The 16,540-nt window shown below is 36.9% G+C and overlaps 1 pseudogene; it reads right to left on the reverse strand.

Moving 5' to 3' along the window:
* On the reverse strand, positions 1-800 carry LOC109702554 (ETS translocation variant 5 pseudogene; annotated as a pseudogene).
* Positions 801-16,540: the final 15,740 nt, after the last annotated feature.

Here is a 16,540-nt window from a genome sequence, read left to right on the forward strand (position 1 = left end):
GGTATTCTCACTTGAATCTCTGAGGGGGTGGGGGAGCTGCAGGGACAATAGGTTCTGACATTTGTCGGTGGTAACTGGGGCGATTATCTCCAGGAACTCCTGACTGAGGCGGGAAGTGGTGGCAGGGTTCAGACAGTTGTCTCTGAAATCGCTGTTCTGATGGATACTGCTTTTCAGGCACCATCTTTGGCATCGGCAGGGGCCGATGTGGTGGTCTGGGGACTGCAAATGTTTGTTGTTGTGGTCCAGGTTCTGGAAGCGAATGAGGAGTGGGGGCAGGGCCCACACCTTGTACTGGGCCAGCTCCAGGGGCATGCGCTGAGGTGGGCAGAGTTGTCTGAGGTGGGGGAAACAAGGAATTCTGATGGGTGGGTGACAAAGGAGTGCTGGGAGGGGTTAATGGCTTGAACCCAGAAGGAGGCTTCCTGTCATAGGCTCAATAGTTGTAGAGGCACTTTTCTCCATAGGTAGCACCAAGAGCCTGCTCATGGCTACAGGATGACAGCTCAGAGGAGGGGCTGTGTAGCTCCCGTTTGATCTTTTGTTGGAGGTGGGGCATTAAGCACCAGGTTATCAGACTGAAAATCTGAGACAAACTGTTCATCATCAGGAACTTGTGCTTCAGCTAACCAAGCCTCTTGAAGTTGACTGAGATCCTGAAGCAACTCTTCAGAATCGTGAGCCAGATTTGTGTCCAAAAACTTCCTCTTTCTGTCCATCACAGGCCGCCCTCGACAATCCTCTGATCAAGATTTCACTGGAGCCATAAAAGGGACCTGCTGATCATAAAACCCTTCCATGGTGCTTCTAACGTCGTCGCTACTACCCTTTGAAAGGTTTCAGCATTGAGTAATTTCTGGGGGAAGAGAGATGCTCCTGAGGCTGCTGCTCTCCTCCCCTTGCAACTGCCCCAGAGGCGCAGGCGCGCTCACGCACACGCGCACCGGGCCTGGGCGCCTAAGCAATGGCTGGGCCGAACCGCTCCGGAGCTTGTGAACCGCTCCGTGCACCATTGGCTGGACTCTCTGCAAAAACATTCTGATGCCTTCAGAGGGGGGAAGAAGCTCCCCACCACATGCTCATCCAAAATGTTCCTATTGTCTCTTCTCTTCCCTATCTTCCCTGTGCCTAGGCTGCTTGAGAATCCTATGAGTATCCTTTGCTCTTCTATTTGAGTCTCTCCTGAGGCATCCTCCTAGGGTCTAGCGAGAGAAGAAGCATTGTTATGTAATAGTAATCCAGAAGCAATGGTTCATATTAGCAGTCATATTTTGAAATTATATTGAATTAAATGCAGTTATATTTACTTTTTGAATATCAAATACATTTTGTTGTTCATAATTCATAGGCATAAAATTATAAAGTGAAAATTCTGCCACTTGCTATTTACTTCCAGTTCTAGTGATAAAGTTTGCTTTCCTAGATGAAATCAATATTATAAGTTCCTTTTGTGTTCTTCAACCAATGTCATTTTGTCCTTCACTTTTAGAAACATGTATACTGATTTTTCAGTTAACAATATTTCTTAGAGATAATTCCACATATAGAATGATTCCTTATAGAAGAAAAAATGAAGGTATTCTATTAGTGACTGACTGTGAAATAATTTATCAAGTCATGCTGATGGGCATTTACCTCATTTGTAAATTTGGATTACAAATTTCCCTGGTACTGGGAAAGTACCAGGATCAAATGAGGAAGAGACTTGGCTAAGAATTTTGAGTTAGTAGAAAAATGTAATATTCCTGAAGTTGAGTGAAGAAGTCATGATTAAAGTTTCCTGTTGGGAAATTATTTCAGTGACAAATTGAGGATATTGAAAGGAAATAAAGTAACTGCACTAGCATTTGTTCAGGAATTTTTTCTCAACTATAATAAAATGATGTTCTTCTGCTCTAAAAAAGTTTCTAAACCTTCATGCATGTGACAACGGGAGAGAGAGAGACAGACAGACTTACAGACAGAGAAAGACAATGACAGGAAATGTATTTTATTGGAGGAAGGGTTATTAGTTTAACAAAAATCCCTTCTTTTTCACCTTGTAAAAATGGGACTAGGGTACTTAGGTCCTTTATGATAATGAAAGTTTATACCTGCACCTTTAATTATAGTGGTAAGGTAGAGAGACTGGGGGCTGCCTAGACTATTTTTGGTATCTTTTCTAGTATCCACACACCACCTTCATCATCTGTTCTTACAGGCTCAAATACATAATTTTTCTGTCCTAAACATGAATTACATGATCAGCATTGATCATCTTTGTCTTTGTACATTTTAATCCCTAAATTCAGAGTTGACATTTTAATTTAGTAACTGAGAATCAATCTTAATGTTTTCATTTTCCACAAATAAAATTTCCTTCTTGTGAGAATAGGGTATTCCTGGACTTGTTGAATTATAGATGATGTCTGGGTGTCATTCAAAAAGTGTGTCTGGGGCTCAACTCTACCATAGCCCATGAGCAATAGAGAAATGATATATTCTTTGAATTGTCTATAGGTCATCATTTTATATGGCAGTCTACAAATAAAGATGTAAAAAAGAAATGTAAGACATAATTTTCTGGAATGGTTGAATAAACTACTACTGGACTGAAGCTAACTGTAAAATCTGTACCAAAACCAAAATGTCTAAGCACACAGGAAAGTAAACCTAACAAGGCACGTTGTGTGGTGGTCAACATTTGAACAAAAGTGTTAATTTCCAATTTTTGCCCATATAGTGAGTTTCTCATTTCTGTGCCTTTTATCCTAATCAAGGGTCACAAATCATGTGATAAGAAGAGCTAAATCTTCATGAAAGTACATCAAAGTTTTCTGGCTTTATGAACCAGCAAAAGTATTTGGAGTAACCAGCAAAAGTATTTGGAGTAAACTTGCTTCATAGATTCTGGTAAGTGAGGAAGAGTTCCACAGGCAAGAGAATCAGAGAAAGAAGTACAAAAAACTTTTTTTTCTAAATCTTTAATCCTGAAACATGTAAATGTGTAGCCAACACAAACATTCCTATTAAAGTATAAAATGATTTACAAGAGATTTGACCAGGCTTAAAAGATATTTTGAAGGAAAGTCAACCAGTTTATTCTCCATTATAACACACACACACACACACACACACACACACACACACGTGTGTGAGCTATTCAAAGGCATATAAAATAAATAAGCATGATATTCACAATGTCTATAACATAATGCAAAGTTACTTCCATTTGTGAAGAGAGAGAAAAATGTGCTCCATTTTTAGAAGTAAAAGAAATCCACACAAAGTGACGCTGAGATGACTGAGACATTGGAATTAACCAACAAAGAATGAAAGCAATATATTTGGGATTCTCTCTTTTGTCTTACTTTATGGAAAATGTCCCCAGGCTGAAGGTTATGGAAAACCTACAGTTCCCTTCATGTGTCCTTTGCTCATGGATGGAAATCCTATACTTTCTGCTCTCCAACATCTGAAAGCACTTTTGTCATATTTTGTCTGGTTTTCTAGTTATTTAAAGAAAGATATCAGACTTGATAACTATTGCTCTGTCATGACTGAGACTGGAAATCCAGATAAACAATTTGAAAGCGAGTGAAAAAAATTAGAAAAATAAAATAAAATTTCTACTCAATAAGTAACAATTTTGCATTGTTAAGGAAGAAAACTATGAAATATTAGAAAAATGAATTATAAATACAAACAGTCATCTTTTTTCTTTTCCTTATCATGCTTATTCCTGGAGTCTTTTTATAACCATTTTTTAGTTTTGTACAGTAAGATCTTGAACTAATGATTAAGTGGATGAGAGCTGACAGATCTGAATGTCTAAAATAATAAATATATAAATAACTTTGACATGGGAGAATTCAATTTATTCTCTTTTTCTGGCATAATATACATTGAATTTAATTGGCTATGGATGTATTATTTTATGGTTAAGGGCAAGGAAAAGCCAATTTAATCAAAATAACCCATCATCAAAGAAGGTATAAGGAATAGGAGGATAGTAAAGGCAAAGCCCTATCCAATTTGACAACATTGTTGTAACACAATTTCTATCCGCTGAAGATTATGGTTCTTAATTTAGCTTCCTGAAATTTCCAAACATATGTCAGGCTATATAGTCAAGGTTTGAGAAAAGAAATAAAGGAAAAGAAAAGAAACTCTGTTGATTTGATGGGTCAACTTTGTGACTGGATTTTAATAAAATAGTTTGAATTTCATCAGGAGGCAGAGACTGTGAGACTATATTGTGGTTACTAAGTCATCAGTGTATACAGTAATCTGATTCATTCTTGATCACCATTAAGCCATTCATAAAAAGGGTGAATGCTTGCCGACTACTGGAGTACATAAAAATTTGAAGCTGGGCATGGTGTGCACCTGTAGTCTTAGCTAATTAAGAAGTTGAGGCAGGAAGTTCACCTGCCTCAGGAGTTCAAGGCCACTGTGAGCAACATAGTGAGAACTCAACTGAAAGAAAAGAAGAAAGAGAAGGGAGAAAAAAGAGAAGAAGGAGGAGGAAGAGAAAGAAGAAGAAGAAAAAGGAAGGTAAAGATAGAATGAAGGTATGAGGGGACTGGGCTAATGTTCATAGTCTAGCACCCTAGGACAATTATTTTGTAGCAGAACTTTGATGCGTGGAAGTTGATGACCTATTTTTAAGAGAGGTCACATTTTGGCCCACTGTATTACTAATTCACAGAATTTATTTCTAAAAAGGATTATTCAATCTGACCTCATATTTTATTTAATTTGTTTTGTTTTGTTTTAGTATTAGGGATGTTGAACTTACCTGCTAGGCGGGTGCTATACTACTTGAGTCACTCAGTCATTTCTCTAATCCATACTTTCATAGACCATATGCTTGTATACAAAGAGGATGGTACAAATGTTAATTTTGTCAGTGAGTGATCTTGAGTCATATGCATCTTCATTCCTAGGGAAAGAACCTTGAAATTTTTTTGAACTAAATAATGGAAAATGTTTATGCTAGCTAGTAGACCCTGTTCAGATGACCTCTTACAGATATATTAATTTTCTGTTTTTGATTATTCTTCTATTTAGAAAAATATTACAATTTTTTTTCTTAAGCATAAATTCACCTATTCTCTACTCACCAAATCTACATTTATTACTTTCTCTTACCAAAATTATATGTATAATTTAAAAAAGTTTAAAACATTTAAAAAAGTTACTCACTGCAGCAATGTTCATAACACCAAAAGATTGGACGTGCTCTATATTTCCATCAACATTGTTTGGCTTCCATAAATTATGGTTCATCCAAATGTTGTAATAAATATTTTGGTAAAAGGTGCTGCATTTCTCCTTGTACTGAAAACCAAGTTCTGCACGATATACAAAATTAATAGAATAAAGTGAAGAATTTTGTTAAGCCTGCTACCTTTTATGAAAAAGGAAAATAAAGATTTTTATTGGTATGCTTGTATGTACACAAAAATGTCACAAGGGAACCAAGAAAGTAACAGCATAGACTGGGTTGACAAAAGACTTTGGGTTGAGATTATTAGTTGCAATTTTTAGCTGTTAGAATGGACTAGCCATTTTAAACAAACAGAAATGTCATTTTTATTTTATAAAAACAGAGACTAGGACGGCAAAACAGATCCAGTCTGGGGAATTGGTACCAGTGGGATGGGGGAGGATATAAGGAAAGCATGTAGGAGGGCAAATATGGTAGAAATATTATGTACATATGAATATAAATGGAAAAATTAGACCTGTTGAAACTATTCCAGGAATGGGGGAGGGAGGTAAAATAGAATGATGGAGGGGTGAATTCAACTATGATATATTTAAGAACTTTTGGAAGTGTCACATTTACCCCCAGTACAACAATAATAAAAAATTTTAAAAAACAGAATGTACTAATATTTCAAATATTAGTACAAATATTTCAAATATTAGCCAAATATTTCATATAAAAATGCCAGTAAGCAAAACATGTCAAATAAAGACTTGTGCTGTTTGTGAGGCTCATCTCTGGTCTGCAAGTCTCAGAAGGAAGAGACTGAGGAGCAAACACACTCATGCATACTCTGGCCTTCTCAAAGACATTAATCCTTTCAAATACCTTCAGGAGAACCTGTCTAATTTCTGCTTCTCACCATTAGGCAAAGAGGTTTGTTATCCCACACCTAGATTTAAGCCTCAAGGGAGTACTGACAGTGCTAATATGGGTTGTACTTACTTGACCAAGATGTTGTTATCATGCTGGGCTCTCCCCTTGCTCAGCCCTCCCAAATCAAGAAGCTGATAAGCTAATAGCAGACAGTGTTTAGGAACACCTGCATTCAGTGACAAAAAACCTCCTCTTTGTGCTGTAGCAGCAGTGGGAAGAGGAAAATATTATTTAACATAGCCATTGATAATTCAGAAGTCATTTTCTTACCTCCCTCTGTACATGCTACCTGTTTTCTGTTTGCTTCCTTTCCTCTCACCTCTCTCACACTGGAGGTATAGATTTGTGTGCTCATGTAGATGATGTCAAGTGTTTTTTGGTAGTCAGTGAAGTTTAAATGGGAGATTTTGAGGTAAAAACTTTATTATGAATTCTAATTTGCCTCTTACTGCAGAATGACTTTGGGTGGAATTAATTTTCTGTAAATCTCGTTTTAACATGTATAAAATGGGTAATGTTGTTTACCCAATAGAAGCTGTTGGTACAAATTAAATGAATTATGTTAAGGATGATCTTTTTCCATGAATTAGTTCATTTTAATTCAGAGGCTGATGCAATTTTCATACTTTGGTTACTTATTTAGTGTATGATCATATTAGATGAATTTATTAGATCAGTAACTACACTTTAATAGATATATTTAAAAAATGATTATTATTAGATCAATATTTGTAAGGAGATAGAAAAACAATCACCCACTGTTTAAGCTTTGGTTTAAGACAGCTAAACATGTGAAAACGAGTTATACTTCCGTGAAACTCACAGAGGTCACTGTCTCCCTTTATTGCAACAAAACAGAACACACTATAGGGACTTGTCAACATTTTGCCCATCAAAACCACCAAAACTATAATTTATAAGCACTCTATAAAGCATATTCTGTTATTTTCTCTACTTTTTCAGAGGAAGAAGCCGAGGTACATTTGCCCATGGTCAAGTAGCTAATTGTTGGCTGAGCAAGCCCAATCCAGACCCATTGTCTTCTTTTTTTTTTTTCTCTGAGACATGGTCTTGCTGTTCCACTCAGGCTGACCTTGAAGTCAAGATCTATGCACCTACTCAGCCTCCTGAATACCTGCGGTTATAGGCATGTACCTTTGTGGCTTCAGAGTCCTTGTTCTTAACTGCTATGTTTTACCTGTTGCTTCTGGGAGAGGTATCTATTGGAAACTCCAGTAACATTGGTTGCAGGCTATTAGTTCAGCTCTTCTCCTGGGAAAGTGCTGGTTTTGTTGACAAAAATGAACAGGTTTGGCCAGGTGTCAAGGTTCCCTGATTAACCTTGCTTACTGGTATGCATGGAGGCAGTCCCCTTCACACGTCTAAACTTAGATAATTAAGCCCAAGAAAGGAAGTTGGGAGATCCTGGAAACTTATATGAGACTCGTTCAGATAATTCTTTACCTCATTGATGCTGGCTGCAGCAGAAGCTGGGAGGCACCTTTCATTTGTTAGAGATCAGTGTGGGGAAGGGCAGGAGAACTGAGACAATTTGAGATGCCCTTCACAAATTACATTTACTCATTTATTTTAACTCCCCACCCAAACTGTTTGAAGGTCCCTAAAATTCAGATGCTTGTGATAAACTCCTGTTCAAGCAGAAGGTTTTTTTTTTTTTACTCTGATATAAGAGTCTTCCTAAAGGATTAGGTTAAGTAAAAAACCCAATAATACCAATTGAACCTGAGAATTTTATAATGTAGAGATGAAACTATTGTAGAGTCCCTCATAACATGAACTGGATGGAGACCAAAGAATCACTTGAAGAATGAGTCAGAAACCCAGTGTCCTGTGAAGTCTATGCTATGAAATTCTCACTCTGATTTGATAAGTCTCATGTGCATTACAGAACAGTAACTTGACCTGGTGTTTCTTTCTCAGGTATATTGTGCAAAATTTGAGAAAAACTATTAAATTTGGGTACATTTATAATAGAATGTGTTTGCCAGGGCATGAGTGTATTTGAATTACAAATGTTTCACCACAAGTAGTAACATGAACAGGCATAAATTTTCAAAGTAAATGGTTTTTAATATCTAAATTTCTATATTATAAATATTTTCTCTTCTAGTTTTTAGTTATGTTCCAGGTTATTTTATCCTTTCAAACCTTTTTTACATCTTATTTTTAACTTTAGCTTTAAGAGATCCAACTGAGAACACAGGTATGTGCCTACACCTAATTAAAGTTGAAGACATTGAAGAGCAGCAATGTTAGAACTGTTTGTCTAAGTCAGGGGTAGCTCTGGGACAGAGCTAGAGTGTCATCTCATAGGCTGTTTGAGGAAAAGACCTGTCAGTGAGACAAGGTCTGAAAAGACCCCTTACCCGAACACATACACCGAAGCCAACTCAGCTTGGGGCAGGCTTTGTGAGCCTCCCAATTGTTCTTTTTGACTCTTCTAGAGAAAACTGAAAATATTCTCTCCTTTTAGTTATTTCAGTATTCCAGTATTCCTAGCAGGCAGGTCCAGATTCTACTCCTCTGTTGGGCTTCTACCTTGCTGCCCTTTTGGCCCTTAGGGTAATGATCTCATTACTGCAAGAGACCTAAGGAGGTTACATAATCTGAACATTTCCTCACATAGTAGCAGAACCAGCAGTGATGGTTGTACAGCCCAAGGTGAGGCCAATGGCCGGTTAGACACAGAGCCAAGGTACATAATTTTGTTCCAAAAAGGTAGAATGGAAAGAAACCAGAAATGAGAATAAAGTAGAGTTGGCTATGAATTCTGGATCTTAAAAGTACTGATTTTGTGATCTTAACCATTCACATAATCCTTCTGAGCCTCAGTTTCTTTGAAAATGAAAAGAGAATAACAAAAAATATCTTCCAGGGAAGTTGACTTAAAAAGACATTAATGTAATATCTGTGGACAATGGATACTCTATAAATCATAATTTCTTTTCCTTTTTTCAGACCATTTTGAATTTAATCTTTTCTGCTCTCTAGTCTGGTAGCACTAAACCTGCTCTTTACCAAATGTTTGTCTTTTTTGAGGTTCTCTGACTGTTTAAAAGCAATGTCCCATTATCTGTGAATGTAGCTCTGAGCATCTCAGAATTGAGACATTATGCCCCAACTGAACCCGTTTGATCTCTGCCTACTGCCTCAGAAGCTCAAGCAGTGGAGGTCTGAGACCAAGACTCTGGGAGGAGATTTTGCTTTATCTCCTGGTGTTGGAGCTTAGCCTAAGCCCTCTCCAGCCTAGGCTATGCATACTAATTCTTTCTCAAAATAAATAATATCTTTTGAGATCATTTTAGCCCCATGAAAGGAATTCAAAAGGAAGATGAAAATAGTGATAATAAGAAAGATGGTGGTGTTTACCACAAGACTACAGGCCTATTTCAGCTGGTACCCTTTTCTAGGAAATAAGAAGAGCCAAAAAAATCAAAATGAGCTCCTGACATTCTTTTTTGTTTATTTCAAGACTTCTTATCTACATGACAAATGCCCATTAAATCTGAATACTGTTGTTTGAAAATATTATATATTGTTACCCAATCTTAAATCTTTGAAAATGAGCTCTTTTCTCTATATATTCAAGATCATCATACATGGCATTGATTGCTTTTCTTTTTGTTTGTTTGAGTCTGAATGGTATATGAATAGTCTATTATTAATAGTCTAGTAATGGATGGTTTATTCACTATTTGTTAAGCCTTAGAAGTTAAGGAAGGTGTAAAATCATATCAACTTTCCCATAATTTAGACAGAAATAAAAAATTCAGGGACTGGAGATGCCACTGCAAGCTTTTTTTGTAGAAATAAAATAGGAAAAGGTCTGCTATCCTGTGCTTTCTAGCTCTGACTTCATTTCCTGGAGTGGACATCCAGTTGTGGAAGCAAATATGCACAGCCATACACAAACCCCTAACACCCATCATAGGGCAGAAATCTGAAGCAGGAGGCTCGTGCTGCTGCATATTCATAGATGCAAATCAGGCCCCTCAGTTATAGCACTTGGCTCTGAGATTTCCAATCTGGGTATTAACAGGGATTCCTGCAAGTTTCAATGAATATTAACCAAGAGGGGAATGTCAAATAGATAGTGGATGCCTGTTGAAAGTTTTTTTCCACTCTGTTTTAAAAAAATGCATGCTTCTGTTTAGAAGATGTTCACCCTCCTAGTAAGCACCTTTATCCTCTGGGTCATCAGCAACCCTATAGTATAGGTGCCATTTGGGCAGGCACCATGGCTATTATCACAGTATCCCCAAGATGTTAGCACAATACCTAGCTCCCTGTATTTGTTACCTGTTAATGCACAGGTTACTCTAAAACTTAGAGGCTTAAAACAACACTTATCATCTCACAGTGTCTCTAGCTAAGGTTTAACTTGGGCCTGTAGCTCTTATTATTTCATAATACTATAGACTGGAAGGAACCACTGCCTTACTCACTGACTCGGTCATTGGCAGGAGTCAGATTTTCAGGAGCTGTTAGCCAGAGGCCATGTGGACCTCTCCAAAGAGGTCTTACAACACACCAATCTACTTCAGCAAAACAAGCAAGGGAAATGTGCCAGCAAGAGAGATAGTGAAGTAAGAAGAAAACCATAGTAATTTGGGTGGCACACAATTACACATTTTCCTAATAATTGTCCAAACTTATCAAACTGAAGACATAAGATCAATTTTTTAAAAGGCTTCTATGGGAATTCTGTGTACCAGCTTTACAAATTCTATAAAATAAAAACTATTCTAAAATTTGAAGAGTTTATTGAAACTATATTATTAAAAGGGAGACTGGGTGGGAATTTTAAAACTAATGGCAAGAATTTAGAAAGTGTGGCAAAGATATTTTTCAGCCTTATTGAATCCTCATGTAAAACCTAGACAGAAAAATCCAGACTACTCAATAGGTAACATTTACAGCCTAACTAGGTGATAAGGTAATCACAAACCCCAAAATACAAGTACTAATTGCAAACACAGCCTACGGGTACCAATCACAATCATTCCTTTGCTTTGAATTTAACATGTGCTATCCCATGAAAACTCCATGTTACTCCTATGAAGCAGGCACAGTTATTTACCCTCTTAAAGAGAGGGAAACTGGGGCTTAAGGAAGTTGAATCACTCCCCAGGTCACAGTGCTATTCAACAAGATATTCAAACTTAAACACAATTGCTCCAGAGCACCTCAGTCTAGCCACAATCGCATTCCACATTTGTGACCCTAAAAACCTCTTGACTCTCACAATCTGGAGGGATGTGTGCAGATATTTGAAAACAGAGGCAGACATGGGTGGTTTACAAAGCCTCAGTGCCATCAAATCACCTGAGGCTCAGAGCTAAAAGTCAGAGAATTGCTCTCGGTGGTACATGCTTATTTTTCTCTGTCCACATCTTTTTTCTCTATTTTATCCCATCAAGAATGATGTCGGGATATTTTGTTTTTCTTTTTAGTTTGGAATTTTTGAGTTGCCATGAAGCTTCTGGTACCTCACATTTTCATAGCATTACAGTAGACTATGTGTTATTTTTATTTCAGTACATTTGAAAGAATAAGATAACATGTGGCAGATGGCTGACCTTTCTTCTTCCTAAAGAATAGTACACTTTGAGTGACTTGTGGAATTCTGAAAATTTAGCGAAGTTTGTGCATGGATACATACCTCTTTTCACATGCCCAGTCTTTTCATCATTGGTCTCCCCAGTTGCTCCTGAAACTTCCTTTCATGTAGAAAGAGACCTAGTGCACTGATTCACATGGAAATGTCTCTGAGTTAGTGTTATGTCCACTTACTACGCACAGACTCAGTGCCAGGTATCACACTGGTATGTTCTCATATTACCTTATCTAATCCGTGCCTCAGTTTTGCACAGAATAAGTTTTCATGGCATTTTAGAAGTAAAGCAAATATGGGTTAGACAGAACTAGTGCCCTTTCTTATGAGATGCAAAATCTGGTCAGTTTAAGTTCTAAAGACTCAAGATAATCACTGTCTTTTACCTGGAGGGTTTCTCTGTGATTTATGGCTGCAGGTATCACCTACTCTGCCTAGATCTAAGACTGGCCCTAACAGACAGCTTTCTGGGATCTCTCATCATTTCCTTTCTGCTTTGAGTTTGGAATTTTGAGTATTGAATGTGAAAAAAAGGATGATAGCAATGCTTCAACATTCACTCTTATTGGGAAAACAGGTTTCTGTCAGACTCAATAATCCTCAGGCTAGTGCAGTTTTCTTTTTTTTAAATCAGAATTAACCACTTCCCTTCTACCATATTCAGTAGAGAAGGTTAAGATGCCCTAAGCCCTATGTGAGGAAGAGGGAAGTTCATTTTGTTGACAACTTAGTGTACTTCAGGCAATTTTCTATCTTTTCTCAGACTTATCTCTCAGGAATCTTATTCCTACTTTCACTTATTGTGCCTGAACATTTTTTAGAAGTTAGAATAGAAGGAGAAGATTGATAAAATAAACCATAGTAAGGTAACTCCATTTAGCAGAGTATTAAAAATTCTTGGCTTTTTCATGACTGTCAATACTAAATTGAAGCTTTTCCTGAATTTGATAACTTTGAAACTTTTAAAAAACAGAATTGATATCTATCAACCCCCAAAATAAAGATATTTCTTCTGACTTGTCCTTTGCATGATACTTCCAAACCAATTTTAGTTTTTACAGGTGGATATGTATATATATATATATTGCCTGTCAGGTCCTTTGCTTTGAAGATAAGGATCATATGGTTCTGAGTGTTTTTATTTCCACCTGTCCTGAAAAATGTAAAAAGAATGCAAGGTGACTAAGCAGCTGTGTTAGTGTTTGCAGGTTTGACTCATTTGACAGTATTATAAAGTGGACTCCTCCATGGGTGATGGGAAATGCAAATAATTACCCCACCCCTTGTCTGATTTCTATCTTGTTAATGATGGAGAGACTAGAGTTTTAGACCCAAGGCCTACACTTTTGGGATTCCACATATCTGGTCCAGCTGCTCACCCCTATCTGCTAAATAAAGAGAAAAGGTGAAGGGCTGAGGATGGGGGTTTGGTATGTGTCCTGGGACACAATGTGAAAGAGGCAAAGTAAATACTTCAGTCCCTCTTCAACCATCTTTGGGGTACAAATGTGAGCTTTAGGTTTAAACAGACAAAGAATTAGGGCAGGGAGAAAGAGGTATTTACAGTTATTAAACAGTCTTGGTCATAATTATGTTTCTGTGGATCATTAGCTCAGCTCTTGTTTTGGGAGGGTTCTGAAAATGTTATCACTATCATCACTGGTCAGGATAATTGTTGCCTAGCAGGTGGTGTGTCCTTCCAGGCTCTTCTGTTCCTTAGGGTAGTTTCAGTCCCTCGTTATAAAGGTATTATCCATCAGATTAGTTATGTCTTTCCTGAAACCCAAGGTGATTGAAAATTGAATGCAGAGAGAATGTCTTAGAGCTAAGACATGCAAAATGGAGGCAGATATGCCAAGCTTTTCTCCTGTTTTCAGTTAATTCATGGGCCCAAGTTAAAGAGTCAGTACTTTTCAGCAAAAGCAGTTTAAGTACCCGTTACAACGGTAGCTTTCTGTCTTCTGCGTAAAACACCATCTTGGGAGGCTTGTGTCACTCTTAAGAACAATTACAGCTCCTCACACTGCTACTATCTGTAGCGCCAACTCAGACTGAACAAGTTCTTCTTAGACATGTTTAAAGTCCATCAAGTCCTAGAGAAAGATCATCTGAAGGACCTTAAGTTTAACTGATTTTCTTGTCTTCAAAGGAAAGAAGTGAACATTTAAATACGAAGACATTAACTTGTTATAACCCATAAATCTTTCAGTAAAATTTATCCTTCAGGTTCATAAAATTAAGCAAGACATTTTTTCATTTAATGTCATTTTGAATTATGGAATCTGCATGATATGTAGATAAAATGTTTCTTGGCTGGTAGCTTATCTTTTGGAAGTCTGAGATGTGGCACTTCAGATTTGGTGCTTGGGATGACATTTTGTCAGCATTCAGGATTAAAAAATTAATTTGAAATACGTAAATGCAAACCTCTTTCCACTATACCCACTGAGAGGTAATTAGTTCTTTTGAAAATTCACTGAACTGCATTGATTTCCTTAACTATCTAAAATACTAACTTATTTTATATTTTCATTCCAGTTATTCTATTAGTAATGTAACCTGTAGCTTTCTCTATGGGAAGATACTACTTTTAATTTCCTTAAGTGAATCTGTTATTTTCCCAATATGCTCACCCATGATTACATGATAATAGTTAATATTTACAACATAATCTCATATAGGCCACTGCATAGCATTGTTGAAGTTGTATCATACATAAGGGCACAGGGCTGAGTAATTGAGTGTTGAAATCCAGCACAAATGCAATGAGACTACATTTTCAAATTTATGGCAGGAACTGTTCTGGAAATTATATAGTCACTATATTTTTAGTCCCAAACCCATGTCAGTTAGATGTTACTATTCCCATTTCACAGACACAGAAATTGAGGCTCAGAGAAGTGACTAGTCTTTCTAAGGTATACAGTTACTAAGTGGAGAAGTCAGATTTAAACCTTGCACTCTAAGAATGTACCATCTTGCTTATTTTCAATAAGCCATGAACCTAGATTTTACCAGAGATATATCTTCTTAAGGAAAGGCACTGTGGTTTCCTTGGGATGAACTAGATTTAAAAATACTTTCTTGCAGCTCTCTAAGGAGATTTGAAATACTTTTTTTTATACTTTTTTCTCTGAAGTCTTCTCATAGCTTTGAAAATAAAAATTTAGAAAAATAAAATTAATGTTTAGTTGCCACCTCCAGCTCATTACTTGCAGAGTGAACATAGGTTTCTCTTCTACTTAGATCTACTTTTATTACAAGGAAAACCAACAAGCTTAGTAAAAGAGATAGTGAAGAAGTAATTATAAGACTACAGAGACTGTCAGGACATTCTGAGAACAGTTGAACACTAGGTTTCAGAGGTCCAAAAAACAAATCTCTAGAAGGGCAGTCCTGTAATGGGGTATTACTTTAACTCTACCTTTTTCTCTCTGGGTAGACCCTCTGCATATATACTTTATTTCTCCTTCTCCACTTTTTCCTAGGTTTTAGTTTTTCATGGTTATGTGTCTCAGCCTCAAGATTATATGATGTTGAAATTGCTTTCTGGTTAAAATTTCCTGAGGGTCTCAGTCTTTGTTCATGTTTCCACACCAGTTTATGAATATTCTACTCTTACTCAGTGTACTCATTACTCACCCAGTTTGGTGTGAGTGAACTGAGCAGTGTTACATGCTAGAATAAATAGTCAGAAAGAGTTATGCATGGTAGGATCCCAAATTAAGTGCCTGAGAAGCAGATACAAAATTTCACCTCAAATACTTTTTAACTACTCTTCTGCCAAACTCTGCTGGTATTGTGATAATCATTTTAGTGTAGGGCGCTAATAAAACCAAAGCATAGCCAAAAACTTAATTACTGTAATACTTTTCAAAATAAGAGTTTGTTATGGGAAAAAAAAATATTGTTGACCTGTATGGTTAAGAGCAAATTCCCTTGCTCTTGTAGTAGTTGTTAGAAGTCTAAAAAAAATTAATATTGGACTCTCCATTTTTTAAATATTTTGTCTACTGCCATTATTCTACCATTACTCACCTCAATTACATACATGTCAGTCATGAAATAGGTACAAGGTATAGTCCCACCATTTGCCTCAAATCACTTTGATTGGATCCTCTTGGTTGCAGATCCATGGACTTCAAGAGAAGGAGTCTACTTGACTAGTCCTGTTTGGAATGATATATTTGGGGTCATCCTCTTGGTTCTGACATGGTGCTTCCTTAAAATGCTGCTTCTGATATCTACCTTGTGACTCATCTACGGATAATCTGCCATTTTCCTTATTTTCACTTGTTAATAATTATGACAGATAACACTGGTCATTAACTACATCTCAGGCACTATCTTATGCTCTTTCATTGTGTTATCTAAACTGATTATCACAAACTATAGATGAAATTTAATGTCATTATCTTGATTTTATAGATACTGAGATAAAACTTCAGAGAGATTGAATATTTTACCCATGGTAGCACAATGGTCAAGATAGAAGATAAAGTTGGGGCCTATCCTTTTAAAAACCACCTGAGTCAATGAAGAAAACTGACACCACCAACCATTGATTAGGCTTCCTGTGTGTACATAGTGAACCTATATGTAAGACATGTCTCTTCATCAGAACATAAGCTTTTTAAGGGAACAAACTATATTTCTAGTATTCTGATAATATGGGCTTAGTTGAAAGTATCAATTAGGTTTTCAAATTCTTTCTTTTCGTTGTTGCTGCTTCTGAGGTAGGATCTTACTATGTAGTCCAGGATAGCCTTGAACTT

This window comes from Castor canadensis, chromosome 7 (assembly GCF_047511655.1).
Source record: "Castor canadensis chromosome 7, mCasCan1.hap1v2, whole genome shotgun sequence".
Taxonomy (NCBI): Eukaryota; Metazoa; Chordata; class Mammalia; order Rodentia; family Castoridae; genus Castor; species Castor canadensis.